General features: G+C 39.7%; 1 protein-coding gene and 1 long non-coding RNA gene across 2 annotated transcripts in view; both read left to right on the plus strand.

Annotated features, from left to right (window-relative positions):
• LOC138510630 (neuronal acetylcholine receptor subunit alpha-7-like) overlaps nt 1–16,915 on the plus strand; it is a 2,317,401-nt gene that overhangs the window by 229,725 nt on the left and 2,070,761 nt on the right. The window lies entirely within an intron of this gene.
• Nucleotides 2,544–15,955, plus strand: LOC138510628 (uncharacterized). The gene is made up of 2 exons (XR_011280431.1): nt 2,544–3,358; nt 12,976–15,955. It is a non-coding gene; the product is annotated as an uncharacterized lncRNA (long non-coding RNA).

The following is a 16,915-nucleotide window of genomic DNA, read 5'->3' on the forward strand; positions in this document are numbered from 1 at the left end:
CCCTAAGAGTATGAGTTTATGGATCCAGCTTTAGCATCCATGAACACTGGGACTGGCATTGTTCTTATGTTCTCTTGTATTAAGTGACACCATCTTCACAGGCAAGTATACATCTCACACCAGATTGTAGTAATTTGAAGATTAAAAGCCAGAGAACTGCAAGGTCCACAGAGAAGGATTCATGTAAAGATTACACCCAGAAAGGAAGAATAATGGGGCTATTCTGACCGCAGCCCAATTGTACCTGTCACATAGCCAGCACTCTTTTCATCTCCTATGAACAAGGAGTCAACAAACATACATGTTTCCAAGTGATCTATCTCCTCTTTTGGAAATGTAGAGGACACAATGTCTTAGAAACTCAGACACTATTTGCTCTCTGTCTCTCCAGTCCCAAGCAGATTCTTCGCACCCTCCCACATTTGTCATTAATGAGTTGGATTAGGTGTCAGATGATCCCTACAGATCAACACAGCATACTTCTTCCACTTTTAGGGGTTTCCTTTACCCCTTTGTAAGCCACTGGAATTTGAATGAGATGCATCTTACATTCTTCAAGTCATATGATATGAGCACTCTTTGTTGTATTAGTAGCTTCGTTCTCACCTTTTGGGTGAATGCAGAGTTGTGTTATGTGGGATTTATAAAGAACACGTCTGCATTCACATAGCCTTATAGTGTACATGATAGTCTTGAGTGAACATTGATAAACTAGACTGCACAATGGCCATCATGGCATTTTGAAGGCCAGCATAGTCTCTGTGTGGGGCGGGTATTGTTGGTGATATGTACATTCATGTCAGAGGGGCAGGGTACCAGATGGACTTCCCTAGGATCCTTCCTGTCCATTGTATGCAGATGTATTTTGTGTGTGTCTGCAAAATCCGATCAGTGCTCTAGAGCAAACGCTGCTTCCCTCCAAGGTGGATATGATGTCTTCTAAGACTCCAAAACATGCAAGACTCTTAGTTTTGTGTGGCCTGATGTGTTAGCATAACAAGATTTCTGATGGGGCAAACGTAACCATTGCTCAACCAAAATAGTAACTGACAGGAACAGTGAATATAACACATCAACCCAGAAAACTTTTTTGAAGACATTTTAATAGCCTATTGGCATGGGGCATGGGTCTGCAGACTTTGGCTCTAGATATATTTAGGACTTTAGCTCCCGTTAGCCCTAACCATTTTAGTCAATGGTGAGGTATTCTGGCCGTTTTAGTCCAACACATCTGGAGAGACACAGTTTGCAGATCCCTGGCATCGGAACGTCCGATCTCCCTTGCTCTTCACTCACTTTATTTGTTTTGGTTCTATGTCATAATGTCACCTGGGAAAAAGTTGTAGGTAGGTGACTTTTTTACTGCACTTCTAAAAGCCTTCTCCTACATATTCTACAACACCTATAATGTACTTTTATATTGTCCAGTCGTAGAATAGTGCAAATTTAGGGAAATGATGCTCCCTGGCAACCATTTCCCAGGCAACCTTATCACTGGATTCACCTCTTTTTCCTTGTCCCATATTCCCTCCGGCCACCTCAGACATCCTCTATTTTCAATGCTTTTCTGTCTCTCTGTCTCTTTCTCACACAAACTATCTCTATCAGGCTGCCTAGTAATGATTCTCATTTCTGTCAGTACTATGTATTTATGTAGTCAAGAATGTGTGTGCATCCAGGGATGCAGAGGGCAGACTGAAAGACGTCTCAGGTCTGAAGCTGCCTTCAAAGGTGCTGTACCCAAGGGGTCCATCCTAGGTTTTGTGAATGCTTGCCTGGGACAGAACAGAGTTTGTCAGGTGATTAGTCAGGGTGACAGAATCACGTGTCATGTGTCCCTGAAATCTACCCAGTGCCTCCAACAGGAGAAAGCGGAATGCTTAATCTCATAAAGACTGCATTTGACGGAAGCCATTTGAGGGGCCAAGAGTATATTTTGCTTGGATTTGCTGACTGAAATTACAAAGAGTGGAAGAGCTTGAGCTAAAATACACATCAGGACTTCCATGCCCAAATTAACCTCCTACACAAAACCTATACATTCCTGCCACCAAATGCTAATGTAGTCACAGGCAAAAATACCTCTCCTCCCTTTCAATGGCACGCCAACTCTCCTGTTGTTGAAGCATCACCTGGTGGTCAAACCTTATGGTCTTATCAACTCGGCTTCTGTGAGCGGGGAGCTAAATGGAGGAGAAAAGGAGCGAGACAGTGAGTACTAGGCGGATGTGGTTGTGAAGGAATACGAAGGGGTGATAGGGTGTTGAATTGTGAAGATGGGGATACTACAGGGATTGGAATGCATTGTTATGATAATGCGGTAGCCTGACAGAGTTTAACGATAGGGCTTAACACGGAAGTGAGGAGGACATTTCAGGTGTGAAACCTTGGTGCTGCAACAGTATGAAGATTGGACTGTTACAGGTCACCACTGGGAACAGGAAATGGGGTAAAAAACAGGTAAAAGAAGAGGAGGGAACATGATGTTTATTAAAGTAGGGCTGCCATGCTTCTATTGGACATTTTGCGCTTTGTAAGGATATTTGGCATGTTACAGCACAGAGTACAGTACTACTGCACAAGTAGCATTTTTTTTTTTGCAGCACCACCACAAGGGTGCGGTGCATTGCTATATGGGTTAGCAGATTAACAAGGAAAGACAGGCTATTCAGTCAAAAAAACGATTTTAATATATAAGATGCAAAGCTATTTTTACAGTTAAAAGCACACGTGTTCATTTAAAAATGCACACTATTTTTCACCTGAAATGCCTATATTGCTAGAGACACATTTGAAAATTAACAGCTAACATATTAACAATTAACCTGACTAATAAAACCTTATTTTAATATAACCCACTAATAAAATGTGTTCTCTACTGCAGAATTAGGCATACTTTGAAAACCATTTAAATGAGTGTGCAGATTTTTCTCTTCTCTGCCTGATTATCCGTGTTGTTGTGCACAGTAACGGCAGGAAGGAGGAAGTCAGATTTGCAACAATTGCAAATGTATAAGCGAAGCTATTGTTGAAAAGTAGGAGGATGAGAGATGATGGATTTCATTGGAACACGTCATAAAGAGGGCTGAGAGGAAAGTTTTAGTGGGCAGTAGCAGGGAAAAAGACAGGCAGACATCTTTCTGCACTACTGGGGAGAAGACCTGGCTGTGGGGGTGTCCTGCTGCAGTCGAGACTGGGGAAAGCTGAAAGAATTACCTTTCCACTGGCAGAGGCAGTCCTATCTGAAAAAGCTGAGAATTCCAGGCAATGACCCCGGCTTGAGAAGGCAAGCGTTCCTTTTTATTGGAGTTACGCCAAGAGAGCCACATTCACAGAGAGAAGAATCTGAACAGATAAGGTAATTACCTAACTGGGGGAGCTGTGTGTGTGCACGAAAGTATGCAGTCAGTTTAGAAAAATGAAAGTCCCGTGCGTGTCTTTATCAAGTGCTAATGTTGCAATTTAAGTTCTGTTCTCCGCCACTATAATTGCAGTGTGTCATTGAAAATGCTTTGATTGTTCCCTTTTATTGCTGTAAAAAATGAGATCATGCCTAAATGTAAATTTTATAATACAGAAAATATTTGAAAACAGACGGGTGGTTTATTTTCTATTTACCATTACAATGCCAATGATGTGGGGAGATTTTTAAACAGTGCAATGGTCATTTTAAGACAGATGTGTGTATGTCAGAATCAGTATGAATAATTGTGAATGACTGTAGTATAACTTGTTGGAGGTACATGAGCCAACGGGAAGAGAGACTCTCTGAACATAGCTCCCTACCGTATATAAGGTAGTGGAAATTACCACAAGACTACCACATATAGCTCTCTGTCGTAAATAAGTCAGTGAGTTTGCCCATGGTGGCGCACCAACACTATCCCTGGAAATTGTGGTTTCCCTAGAATGCAGGTCTGAGGTCTCTCTAGTGATCACACGAAAAATCTAAGCGAAGATAAGGGATTCTGGACATTGGGGCCACAAATAAAACAAGGGAATTATGCTCACCAAAATACCACCAACCACGTATACCAAATATGCAGGTCTGGGTGCTGAAATAATGCATGTCCATTGTATTATTGTTGCACATGGCCAAATCTGAATACAAAGAGTGATTATTGCTAAGTTATTTCTCGGCGGTAATAAAATACCGTCAGGCCCCAAATCTCCACAAAATACCCTACATATTTATGGTGCGTTGCAGGCCGGGAAAGTGATCATAGAGTACCTACTGGGCGTGGCAAGCGTGTCTCACACTGCCATTTGCACATTAAAGGGAACCCATTTTATAATAGCAGTGTGCCACTAAAAACGAATTTCAGAATGTCACAAAGGGAAACCACATTCTCAGATCTAGTGCAATATTTAGAGGCAAAGTTATTTGCACATGGGAATTGGTCTTCGAACAGTACCTTAGAATGGAGTAACCGCATTCAGGGTGAGGTGCAGAAAGAAAAACTAGACAATATTTTTGCAGAAGGCAGCATAATTCAGGTCTGCCTTACGAGATTATTGAATGCAGCCGATAAAAGTGCAGAGAAAGACTGTTTAATACGTCTATGCGGCAAAATATGGTTTATTTTAAACAAGTCACTGCGAATGCAAGAGAATGATACTCAGCTAATTAACAGGTTAAAGACTGAAATAGATGGGGCAAGTAAAAATCAGGAAATGTTGAGAGCAGAATTGGATGTATGCCAAAAAGACATGCAATTAAAATGCAGAGACTTTGATACTCAGTTATCCAAAAGCAAGAAACAATTTGAAGATAATGAGCAAGAATTGACACACTTAAAAGCCTTAGTGGATCACATTAGGCAGGATAAAGATGAGGTTGTTTCAGAAATGCAGATTTTACAAAAAGAACATTGTGAAAAAGAAGGTGATCTCCAGAGTGTAGAACAAGAAATGATTAAAATGATTCAAGAAAGAGACAAAAGAAATAAAGAGTTCAATGAATGCCAAATTCAAATGTGTGACATGCAGGAGGCAATTAATAAAATGAGTGATGAAAATAATTATTTGCATGATGAAGCCAACAGACTCCTTAAAAAGTGTAAGGACTTAGAACAGCAAATGTGCATTCCCAGGTCACAGGAGAGGCGGCAGGGTACCACATTCAATGGAGTGGAGGTGAATTCTAGCTCTGCCCAAAGAGCTAGTGCCCCAGTGACTGGGCCGGTGACTGAACTTGGTTGCAGCGCCCTTGGGGGATTTGATACTCCCATTGGGGGCAGCCACCAATCTCATACACCTGAAAACAGGATTGAATCACAAAATAGTGCAATTCCATGCATTGCAACAAGTAGCCCCATAAAAATAATGAAATCCATTAAAGCCCTGATCAAACCATTTAAAAAGGGAGGTGAATGCTGCATTGAGGATCACTTAGAAGCGGTGCATGACATTTTTAAAGCGCTCCAGATACCTAAGGAACAGTACAGACAATATTTTCATTTAACTTTAGATGCCCCGACGGCCAGCATCATAAGGGGATTAAATGAACAGCAGAATATGACATGGCTGGAGTTTGAAAAAGAAATTAGGCGTCATTTTTCTCCTTTTCAGTCATTGCAAGAGGCAAAGAAAGTTGCGTACACTATTACTGCTGGACCTAATACATCACCTCGCCAATTTTTACAAGACTTAAAAAGAGCATTCTCTCGCTTTGATGTATCTTTTGACTCAAATTCCAATGAGTTTAAAACCGCATACTTCTATGGGCTACAGAAAGACATCATATCCCAATTGGTCCGTGAATTTGACCGTGACAAGTCCCTTGAATGGATTGTACATCAAAGCACCAAGCTATATGAGGTACTCTATTGTCAGGGTAGAGAAAGTGATAAAATGAAAGATACTAGACCTAAATCTAAAGAACCCTCAGCCACAGTAATGGAAATCAGGTCAGCCAAAATGTCCCTTGAGTCTGCTCAAAGCCAAGGTAAAAATAATGTGACACCTGAACAAAGGGGTAATCAACAAAGATCGCCATTTACTGTACCAATGTTCCAATCACATGATCCTAGTAATAGAGAGAGCTACATCAGCCCTAGATATTTAGGAGATAGACCCCGGGTAAGATACCGGTCTGATATGGCAGGTATGAACAATAACCAGAGACAAAATCAAGATCAAAGAAATGATGGTCCCTACCAGTCATTGGGGACACAGAGCAGATTTGATCCCAGCACCATGATATATGGTAATCAGGATAGGCCCCGATATGTGGATCGATTTACTGATAATGGAAATCAATATAGGGGCCAGTACCCACAATCTGAGAGACAGGACATGAGGCAAAACGTGAACTACAGTCCACGCCAGTACAATGATTCCCCACCAGGGGACTATAATCAAAGGATGGGTGCAAACCGCTCCCCTCCACAAATGAATCAAGAATTCAGAAACCATCCCAACCGGTATCAATCACCTGAGAGGTATCAGAATAGATCCAATCAGGGGGAAAACAACCAATATCGACCTAGGCCACAGAAAGAGGATCCTAGAGAGGTGGAAAGGTTCCAATGCCTTGAGGCCCAAGTGAAAATGTTAGCTGAGCAAATAGGAAAGCTCTATACAGCGCAAAAACAACCTTCCAAAGAGGGGGCTGATGGCCATAGCAATGACCGGGGGGCTTCCGAAAAGTGACTAAGTACTCATGATAACTGCAGTGCCAAAATGACAGATTGCTCTGATATAACTTTGCATAACGACTCTGAGATGACTAATGGATTAAAAATGAAAGTACCAGTAAATGAAATTGTGACAGAAAGTGCAAATACTTCTAAAAAAGAGGTACGGTTTAACTTAGAGCTAAATAAAACAGTAAAGATTTGCACAAATGAAAAAGAAACATTAGGAATTCCAAAAGAACAAAGGGACAGATTTAAGAAAAATGACTCATGCATGGGGAATACCAGTGAACAGGGAGTAAATGGGGATGCCATAGCTCCTTCCCTGGGCAAGCAAAACAATTACCAAACACAGACAGAAAAAGGAAATACTCACAAGGAGGGTACAAGTCAATCACCTGAAAAATTCTTTGAGCCACATATTTTTGAAGAGGCTGAAAGGGCTGGTATTACACTAAATGATCACAAATGCACAGAATTAAAAAATGACAAATTGCTGAATGATGTTGTGACACATGTTCAGTTGGAAGGTTGTAATGTGGTCTCTGATGTTACCCAGATGGATGGGCGAACGGTGGCCACACTCCAAAAAACCTCTGAACATGGAGAAATGAATAAAATATCTCGCACAGAAATGGGTAAAAAGGAGGGAAAAATGTCTTTTCATTTACCAATGTGCTTAGCCAAAAGTGAAAAAGGCCTGAGAAAGGTGAGCCCTGAAATCAGTAAGAATTCACATTTCTTATGTGTATTAGAGGAAGTTGAGGACAGATATTATGCACCCATCACTGTAGAAGAAAAATGCCACACCTTTGCTATGATTGACACTGGCGCACAGGCCACAATTATGTCCAAGGAGCTGGTAAAGAGTATCAATGAAGGGAGGCCTCCACAGAGTCAGATCACAGTGAAGGCAAATCAAGGCCCAGTGCATAACTTTAATGGGGAGGAGGTGCCCATCATAGGTGTAACTGAGGTTGACATAAAAATAGGAAAGCACAGAATGAAACAAGAGGTATTGATCACATCTATTTGTGAAATTCCATTTCTGATGGGGACAGATTGCCTGAAAAGATTGTCTCCTCTCATAGATGGGGTGAATGGAGTGCTGTGGTCCTTAACCAAAAAACCATTGAGGCCTAAGAAACTAAAATCACAAAACAGCAATATAAAAGAATGTCACACCGTTGCCAAAACAAAGGATGCTGTGGAGGTATATCTACAGAATAGCTGCATACCTAGTGTCACTGTTATATTAAGGTGTCAAGACAAAGATCAGAGCGACAATGAAAAACTACCTGTACAAATATACTTGGACCCAAGGAAAGATTGGCAGACTGCCATAGACGAACACACATTACGTTTCTATTTAAAAGAGAATACATGCAAACAGAATATTGTTCCTAAAACAGATTCAGAAAAACACATTACCACTCTGGCAGAGATACACATGGAAGATGAGCAACCATGGGTTCACGCTGGTATAAATGATTATCTTAAAACAATAAAAGCCACTTTAGCGCTTGAACATGAAAGGAGTTTCATTAATGAGAAATTGTTGCAAAAAATTATGGAGAGGGAAGAAATCCCGAAATTTAGGATTAAAAACCAATATGTTTCTGGGTTGGACAGTCCAAACTTTGAAAACCGAATTACAGGCAGATGCATGCTTAAAATTAGCATTGGGCAGAAAGCAATTTACCATAATGTATGGATAGTGAGTGGAGCACAAAATGAATTTTACATGGGCAATGACATCATGCACAGAATGTGTATGGTGTTAGATTTCCTTAATCAAAAAATATGGTCGCGCCTAGGTGGGCCGGCGCCTGAATTTGAAGACAAAAGAAGGGCTTATCATTGTGCACAACTAGTTCCTTATGCAGTCGAATTACAGATGAGGAAAAATACTATTATTCCTGCATTTACAAAACAGTTTGCAATAACACTGAAATGCAAAAATGGACAGCAGATGAAAGGCTCTGATGCATTTGTATGCCTGAATGAATCCATAAAACAGCAAGGCCTGGATTATGAATACATTCCATTGGTAGACATTGGTGAGGGATCTGTAAAAATCATGGTGAATAATAAAGGTTGTCAGGATATTCATTTAGAGGAAAACTCCCCATTAGGAATGGCCATACAAAAATCACATTATACGGCAGATTTAAATAACATGGTGATTGGGAATATTCCTGAAAAATATGTAGATGCCAAGGGCGAGTTGCCAGAACACCTGGACTCTCAGCCCAAAGGAATGTTTAAAATTCATTCTGTGTATCCTTATGATTCAAATGAGACAGTGTGCTGCCATCAAGAGGATTGCATAATATTTAATTTAAATGAAAATGAAACAGGAAATCAGCCCATTGAAGTGGAAGCTGATATGCCAAAATATTTGAAAGTGGCAGCTCTACAAAAAGACACAGCCACACAGTTAGAGGAAAGCGCTGAGATTCCTTTACCAGAAGAGTTTCCAGAATTTTCCAGAATGGTAGAAGAGCAGATCTCCTTAGCGGATGCATGTAACAGCGATGAGGATCGACGCACTCTGAGGGAAATATTTATGGAGTTCAAGGATGTATTTGCAAAAGATGCTTATGATTGTGGTTTAACTGATTTACATGTGGCCACACTACCAGAAGGTTGTAGCAGAAATCCAGTGTTTGTACGCCAGTATAGACTACCGCTGGCATGTTTAGAATCATTGGCAGAGATTATTAAAAATTTGGAATCACGGGGAATAATTAGGCCCATTCATAGCACATCCAATACGCCTATTTTAGGTGTGTTAAAGCCAAATGGTCAATGGCGGCTGTGTGCAGACTTAAGAGAGTTAAATAAAAGAGTACCAGTATCTGGATGGCCACTACCATTCATTGATCAGGGCCTAGCTCAGATACATGGTTCAAATGTATTTACCACGTTAGATCTCACATCTGGATATTGGTGTGTGCCATTGGCAGAGGAGATACAACACCTATTTTCCTTTACATTTGACAGGACTCAATATGCCTGGCTTAGAGCTCCGTTCGGGTACATCAATAGTGGGAGTGAATTTGGCATATTTTTGAGAAAGGCCATGCCGGATGCAGCGGAAAGAGGGACAATAGTTTATGTGGATGATGTCTTGATAAAAAATGAAAACCTTAAAAGCCATTTTGATGAAATAAGACATGTGCTTGGCCAATTGCAGAAAGCAGGCGCCAAAGTATCTTTGCAAAAAGCACAATGGTGCAAGAAAAAAGTGAACTTTCTAGGGCATGAAGTGACTGAACATGGGCTAAATCCACAAAGGAAGAAAATAGAGGCCATACAAAGATTAAAAGATCCTAAAAATGTGAAAGGAGTAAAAAGTTTATTAGGGATGACAGGCTATAACAGAAAGTTCATTGAGAATTATGCAGAAATCACTCAACCATTGACTAAACTGCTTAAACTAAATACTCCCTGGAAATGGGGAAGAGAGCAGTCTGATGCAGTGGCTAGATTGAAGGAATGTCTTGTAAAGGCACCATGTTTAGCATACCCCATAAAGGACAGGGATTTCTTTATAGAAATAGGCTTTTCTGAACATTGTATGTCAGCAGTGTTATCACAAAAACACGATTTGAATCACAAAACCATTGCATATGCAAGTAAGGCATTTTCCCAAGTTGAAATGAAATTTAATGAATGCGAAAAGGCCCTATTAACCACTGTGTGGGCGCTACAACATTTCCGCCCCATTGTTCAGGGAGAAAAGGTGATTATTGAAACAAATCATCAACCTTTGCAATTTTTAGAGAGTAAAAGAATTAGATCAGGCAATCTAGCGCAATCCAGAATCACTTCATGGACGCTGGCATTACAAGGTTTTCCCGTAGAAGTAAGATATGGACAAAATAAAAAGAGCCCAATTGCTCAAGGGTTAGCTGACTTACATGACTGTGCAGCTGAACAAATAACAAATGAAATGGATGTGGAAGCTAGTTTGCAGGAGTTTGAACAATCACCACACAAAGCTTTTGATGAAAAAACATGCAAGGATTTGCCAACTGTATATGTGGATGGTTGTGCTTTTCACATTGAAAATGACAGTAATAAACAATTAGTGGCAGGAATAGGAAATGTCTGGTTGAAATGTGAAGGCGTTCCTAGTATAGGGATGAGGATTGGAGATAGGAGCAGTCAGGTAGCGGAATTGGCAGCCATCTATAAAGCAATTGCTACTGCAGTTGATAAAAAGTTCAGTGAAATTGTCCTGGTGACTGATTCTGACTATGCACGGAATAGCTTTGTGGAGTATTTGCCTGGTTGGAAAGCAAGAGGCATGATTACATACAACAAAAAGCCACTTAAACATGGAAAAATGATACAAGCCATAGACAAATTGGTGTCAGAAAATAATTTAACAATATACTGGAGAAAAATTCGTGGGCATTTAAAAACACCAGGAGAGGATAAGGAGGGAAATGATAAGGCAGACCATCTGGCTAAGATTGGGGCTGTGATGGGAGAATTGCTACCTATTGATTATTTAATGGGTGAAATACAAATTGATGCAGTCACACGTTCTAAAGCACCAAAGGAGGTAGATCAACCGGTGGTGCAGTGGAGTCATGACACGCCAGACCAAGATTTGATTGAGGCACAAAAGAATGATCAAATTTTGGGAATCTATTATAATCATTTGATAGATCCTGAAAAAAATCCTTTAACAGAAAATGATTGTATGGGAAAAGAAGAGTTGAGGGTGTTATTAAAGAACAAAACACGAATTAGATTACAGGATGGACTCATGATTAGAGAGTCCATAACAGGGCAAATACAGTGGGTAGTACCCCTTTCATTCAGAGGACTAATGCTACACCATGCACATGATGCCATAACTGCAGGCCATAGAGGTTCACAAAAGACATTAGAAATACTAAAAGATTATGCTTACTGGCCACATATGTCCCAAGATGTGGAATTATATACTAGAGGATGTCTAGTATGCGCCCAATTTAAACCTGCTTCACCAATGCATAGAGCACCATTGATGAAAAGAGGCCTAACTCTCCCATGGTCAGATTTGCAAATAGACTATGTAGGTCCTTTAAAAAGGTCGAGCAGGGGACACCGCTATATTTTGAGTGTGGTATGTTTGATGTCAAAATGGATTGAGTGCATTCCCGCACCAGATTGTAGTGCGCAAACAGCAGCCACATTGCTGGTGAACCATGTGTTCTCAAGGTTTGGGTTGCCACAAAGAATTGAGTCAGACAGAGGAAGTCATTTCACAAGTACTCTAATGAGTAAGGTATGGCAAATACTAGGTGTGAAAAGGAAACTACATATCGCATATCGGGCGGCGTCTTCAGGTACAGTTGAAAGAAGCAATAGGTCTGTTGTGGACATTTTAAAGAAATTTGTGGCAGAAGCAGGTTCCAGCTGGGATTTGCGTTTACCATTGGTTTTGATGGCAATCAGGTCGACTCCTGCCAAAGCAACAGGTGTTAGCCCCCATGAGGTCTTAACAGGTAGGAAAATGGTGTTACCACAACACCTACTATACAGAACACATGAGCAAACTCTAGTGAGTGCATCCACAGTTCATGAATATATTGATGAAATGAGGAGGCATTTGCAACATGCATTTGCTTTTGTGCAGAGAAATCTGGAAAGAGCTGCTGACAGTGCTAAGTCATATTATGACAAAAAGACATCAGTAAAGGAATACAATGTAGGGGATCAGGTGTACAAGTTTCATTTTGGGAAAAGTAAACAGAAAAATTCTAAATTTCTGGCAGCCTGGCAGGGGCCATTCCGAATTATAGATAAAGTCTCTCCTGTAGTGTATAAAATTTTGAAAAATGAAGGTGAAACAGCAATAGAGCAGTTTGTCCATGTAAATCAAATCAAACCATGCCATCCCAGACATGAGATCAGGCAGCTTGAGCATGTGGAAACGGATAGAGTCCCTTGAGAAAATAAATGGGTGTAATCAGGAGGCAGTGACAAAGAAGTTAAAAAAAAAAAAAAAGTTGATTGTTATGATGGCACATAAACACTGTAATATATGTGAAAATATATAATATAAATAAATAAATAAATAAATATATAATATAAATAAATAAATAAATAAATGCACATATAACGGAAGCTCGTGGTTGGTGTACAGAGAGAAAGTGTATTAAATATTGAATGCTGTTTTATATGTGTTTGTTTTCTTTTAACTTGTGTTTAATTTCAGAAAAAAAAAAAAAAAAAAAAAGAAGTATTTTTACCAAGCATGTTTTATTTTTGGCAAAAAGGTGGAAATTAGTATTGTGCTATGTACTTAATCTGTTTATTTTCTATTTTGATTTAGACAATTAACATTATTTGGTCGGAGGTTCCGGGATCAGAGGCCACGGGAGACGATGGAGTACTGGAGACCGCGAGGACGGATTCCGGGAAAGCCCCAAAGAGGGGTGAAGACCAAGGCTACAAAGCGATCAGCATTGAAGATGATACCGATGACATGTTTAACAATAGTGATATTTGGAGGGATCTTCAAGAATTCAGAGGCACAGGTTGTCATTGAACCTGGACCAGCATCTGGTATCGCGGTAGAAGAAGCACCAGGATTCATCATGAGTGATAGAAGGATGATTTTCCAAAATATCTACATACCATTGGATCCTGAGATTTTGATTGAAAAACATTTGAACAATACCGGAATTAAGATTGAACAGACTAAAGAGTGGCTGGAAATATGAAAAGAGGACGCTAAGCAGTCAATAAGAGATATATTAATGCAATTGGAAAAAACATTCGTGAATTCAGCAGACATTAAGAAGAAGAGAGGAAAGAGAGGTGCGGTGATGCTCGCGATATCAATGGTAATGTCTATAATTGGGGCAATAATAGGTACTACAATATCAACGGCCAATTCTATTTCGGTAGGAACACTGAGTACTAAAGCACAACAACTGAGTATTGACCTAGAAATAATACAAAAGACATTAGATGGAATTAGAGGGGGACTGGATGAACAAGTAAGATTCATAAATGAAACTGCAATCATTCTAAATGAACAAGCGGATGTGATGCAACGGGCGACTAAAATAATACTTAAGCATGACAGAACTTTAAATGAAATATTGAACATAATGAGTCCTGTTGATAGACTATTAACGAATTATATGAGAGAAGTTCAAACTGCAGTTTCACAATTGATTCAAGGACATATTCCCTTGTATTTTGTTTCGCAGGATATCATTCGGCAAATGATAGAAAGATTGACCAGGAGGGAAATTGACCTTATACAGATAAGAATTGCATTCGAAATGGGGAATGCAATGCCGTTATATGTGGACTTGGAAAGACTAGAGATCGGATTTTTGCTATGCATCCCATTTGTAGCCCCTGAACTTATTTATCAAACGAAGTGGGTACACAACGTGGGATTTTGGCAAGAGGACAAATTCATTAAGATTAAGACTCCAGAAGTGGTGGCATTTCAGTCATGGGAACCTGAAGTTTATTTAATACCAAACCTGGAAACATGTGTAACATTTAAAGAACAAAATTATATGTGTCCAGGTAAACCGTTTGTTCCTGATGCCACAGATGCTATTTGTGGATTGAAATCTGACCCAAGTATATCAGAGGGATGTGAAGTGATTATTAGTAATATGGGGAGTGAAGAAATGGCACAGGCTAAGATGGTCAGAGGTAAATGGTTGGTCAGTACCTGTTTAAAGAACATGACGGTAGTACATTTAAACCATGGAACATACGTGGTTAAACAGGTAAAATATAATGTTTTTTATTTACAGGTTCCAAAGGATGCAATTGTGTCAATTGGGGGATTAACATTGTTCCATGTAACAAATGATGTTTGGGAAAGCCAAGTGGAAAATATCGATTTTTTTCAAAGGGATACTTTTCCAATAGATCCAGATGTGGAATATTTATTGAATCACAAAGAAAGACATGTTATGAAAATGAATTTGCGAAAAAACAATATTACAATTAGTAATCTGGGCATAATAGAAGTGGAAAGATTTAATTGGGGAACCTGGGGGGAACGCTCAATAGTGGGTTTGGCTATCTTGGTGCTAATCATGGGTGGATGGTTGATTGTGCTATCAGTAAAAATGAAAATGTTACTGATTTTACTGACTACGTCAGGAAGAGAAAGATATCCCAATACACATGCATTTTAAGAGAAAAAGAAAGAACAAGTTGTTTTTAGAGATTGGCTTGGATTATAGCCAAGTTCTAAAAAACAAAAGGAGGGTATATGTAAGGATATTTGGCATGTTACAGCACAGAGTACAGTACTACTGCACAAGTAGCATTTTTTTTTTTGCAGCACCACCACAAGGGTGCGGTGCATTGCTATATGGGTTAGCAGATTAACAAGGAAAGACAGGCTATTCAGTCAAAAAAACGATTTTAATATATAAGATGCAAAGCTATTTTTACAGTTAAAAGCACACGTGTTCATTTAAAAATGCACACTATTTTTCACCTGAAATGCCTATATTGCTAGAGACACATTTGAAAATTAACAGCTAACATATTAACAATTAACCTGACTAATAAAACCTTATTTTAATATAACCCACTAATAAAATGTGTTCTCTACTGCAGAATTAGGCATACTTTGAAAACCATTTAAATGAGTGTGCAGATTTTTCTCTTCTCTGCCTGATTATCCGTGTTGTTGTGCACAGTAACGGCAGGAAGGAGGAAGTCAGATTTGCAACAATTGCAAATGTATAAGCGAAGCTATTGTTGAAAAGTAGGAGGATGAGAGATGATGGATTTCATTGGAACACGTCATAAAGAGGGCTGAGAGGAAAGTTTTAGTGGGCAGTAGCAGGGAAAAAGACAGGCAGACATCTTTCTGCACTACTGGGGAGAAGACCTGGCTGTGGGGGTGTCCTGCTGCAGTCGAGACTGGGGAAAGCTGAAAGAATTACCTTTCCACTGGCAGAGGCAGTCCTATCTGAAAAAGCTGAGAATTCCAGGCAATGACCCCGGCTTGAGAAGGCAAGCGTTCCTTTTTATTGGAGTTACGCCAAGAGAGCCACATTCACAGAGAGAAGAATCTGAACAGATAAGGTAATTACCTAACTGGGGGAGCTGTGTGTGTGCACGAAAGTATGCAGTCAGTTTAGAAAAATGAAAGTCCCGTGCGTGTCTTTATCAAGTGCTAATGTTGCAATTTAAGTTCTGTTCTCCGCCACTATAATTGCAGTGTGTCATTGAAAATGCTTTGATTGTTCCCTTTTATTGCTGTAAAAAATGAGATCATGCCTAAATGTAAATTTTATAATACAGAAAATATTTGAAAACAGACGGGTGGTTTATTTTCTATTTACCATTACAATGCCAATGATGTGGGGAGATTTTTAAACAGTGCAATGGTCATTTTAAGACAGATGTGTGTATGTCAGAATCAGTATGAATAATTGTGAATGACTGTAGTATAACTTGTTGGAGGTACATGAGCCAACGGGAAGAGAGACTCTCTGAACATAGCTCCCTACCGTATATAAGGTAGTGGAAATTACCACAAGACTACCACATATAGCTCTCTGTCGTAAATAAGTCAGTGAGTTTGCCCATGGTGGCGCACCAACACTATCCCTGGAAATTGTGGTTTCCCTAGAATGCAGGTCTGAGGTCTCTCTAGTGATCACACGAAAAATCTAAGCGAAGATAAGGGATTCTGGACATTGGGGCCACAAATAAAACAAGGGAATTATGCTCACCAAAATACCACCAACCACGTATACCAAATATGCAGGTCTGGGTGCTGAAATAATGCATGTCCATTGTATTATTGTTGCACATGGCCAAATCTGAATACAAAGAGTGATTATTGCTAAGTTATTTCTCGGCGGTAATAAAATACCGTCAGGCCCCAAATCTCCACAAAATACCCTACAGCTTCCACTTGAGGCATGCATTGCACACACACATCATACTCTTCCAAATGTGTTAGAAAGTGGATAACTTAAACGTTGAATATAAATGTAGAGCCAAATTACATAACCAAAGAAAACTAAAAACATAATGTTATCAAGTTAGCATTTTCATAGCTTCTCAAAATAACGCACTTACTGTATAAATCAACACCACATGAACAACGAATCTGATTGGTGTGTGTAATGGCCATGCTGAAGAGAAGCTGTGTGGTTTAAAGTGGGCAGTGCTGAGCGCACCTACAAATAGAGCCGCATTGGAATGCACAGGTCACACAAGTAGCACATGCATATTGCATGGAGAAAAATGCAACAGAAATAGTTTAC

The sequence above is a fragment of the Ambystoma mexicanum genome, chromosome 6p (genome assembly GCF_040938575.1).
Source record: "Ambystoma mexicanum isolate Mex_15411 chromosome 6p, UKY_AmexF1_1, whole genome shotgun sequence".
Taxonomy (NCBI): domain Eukaryota; kingdom Metazoa; phylum Chordata; class Amphibia; order Caudata; family Ambystomatidae; genus Ambystoma; species Ambystoma mexicanum.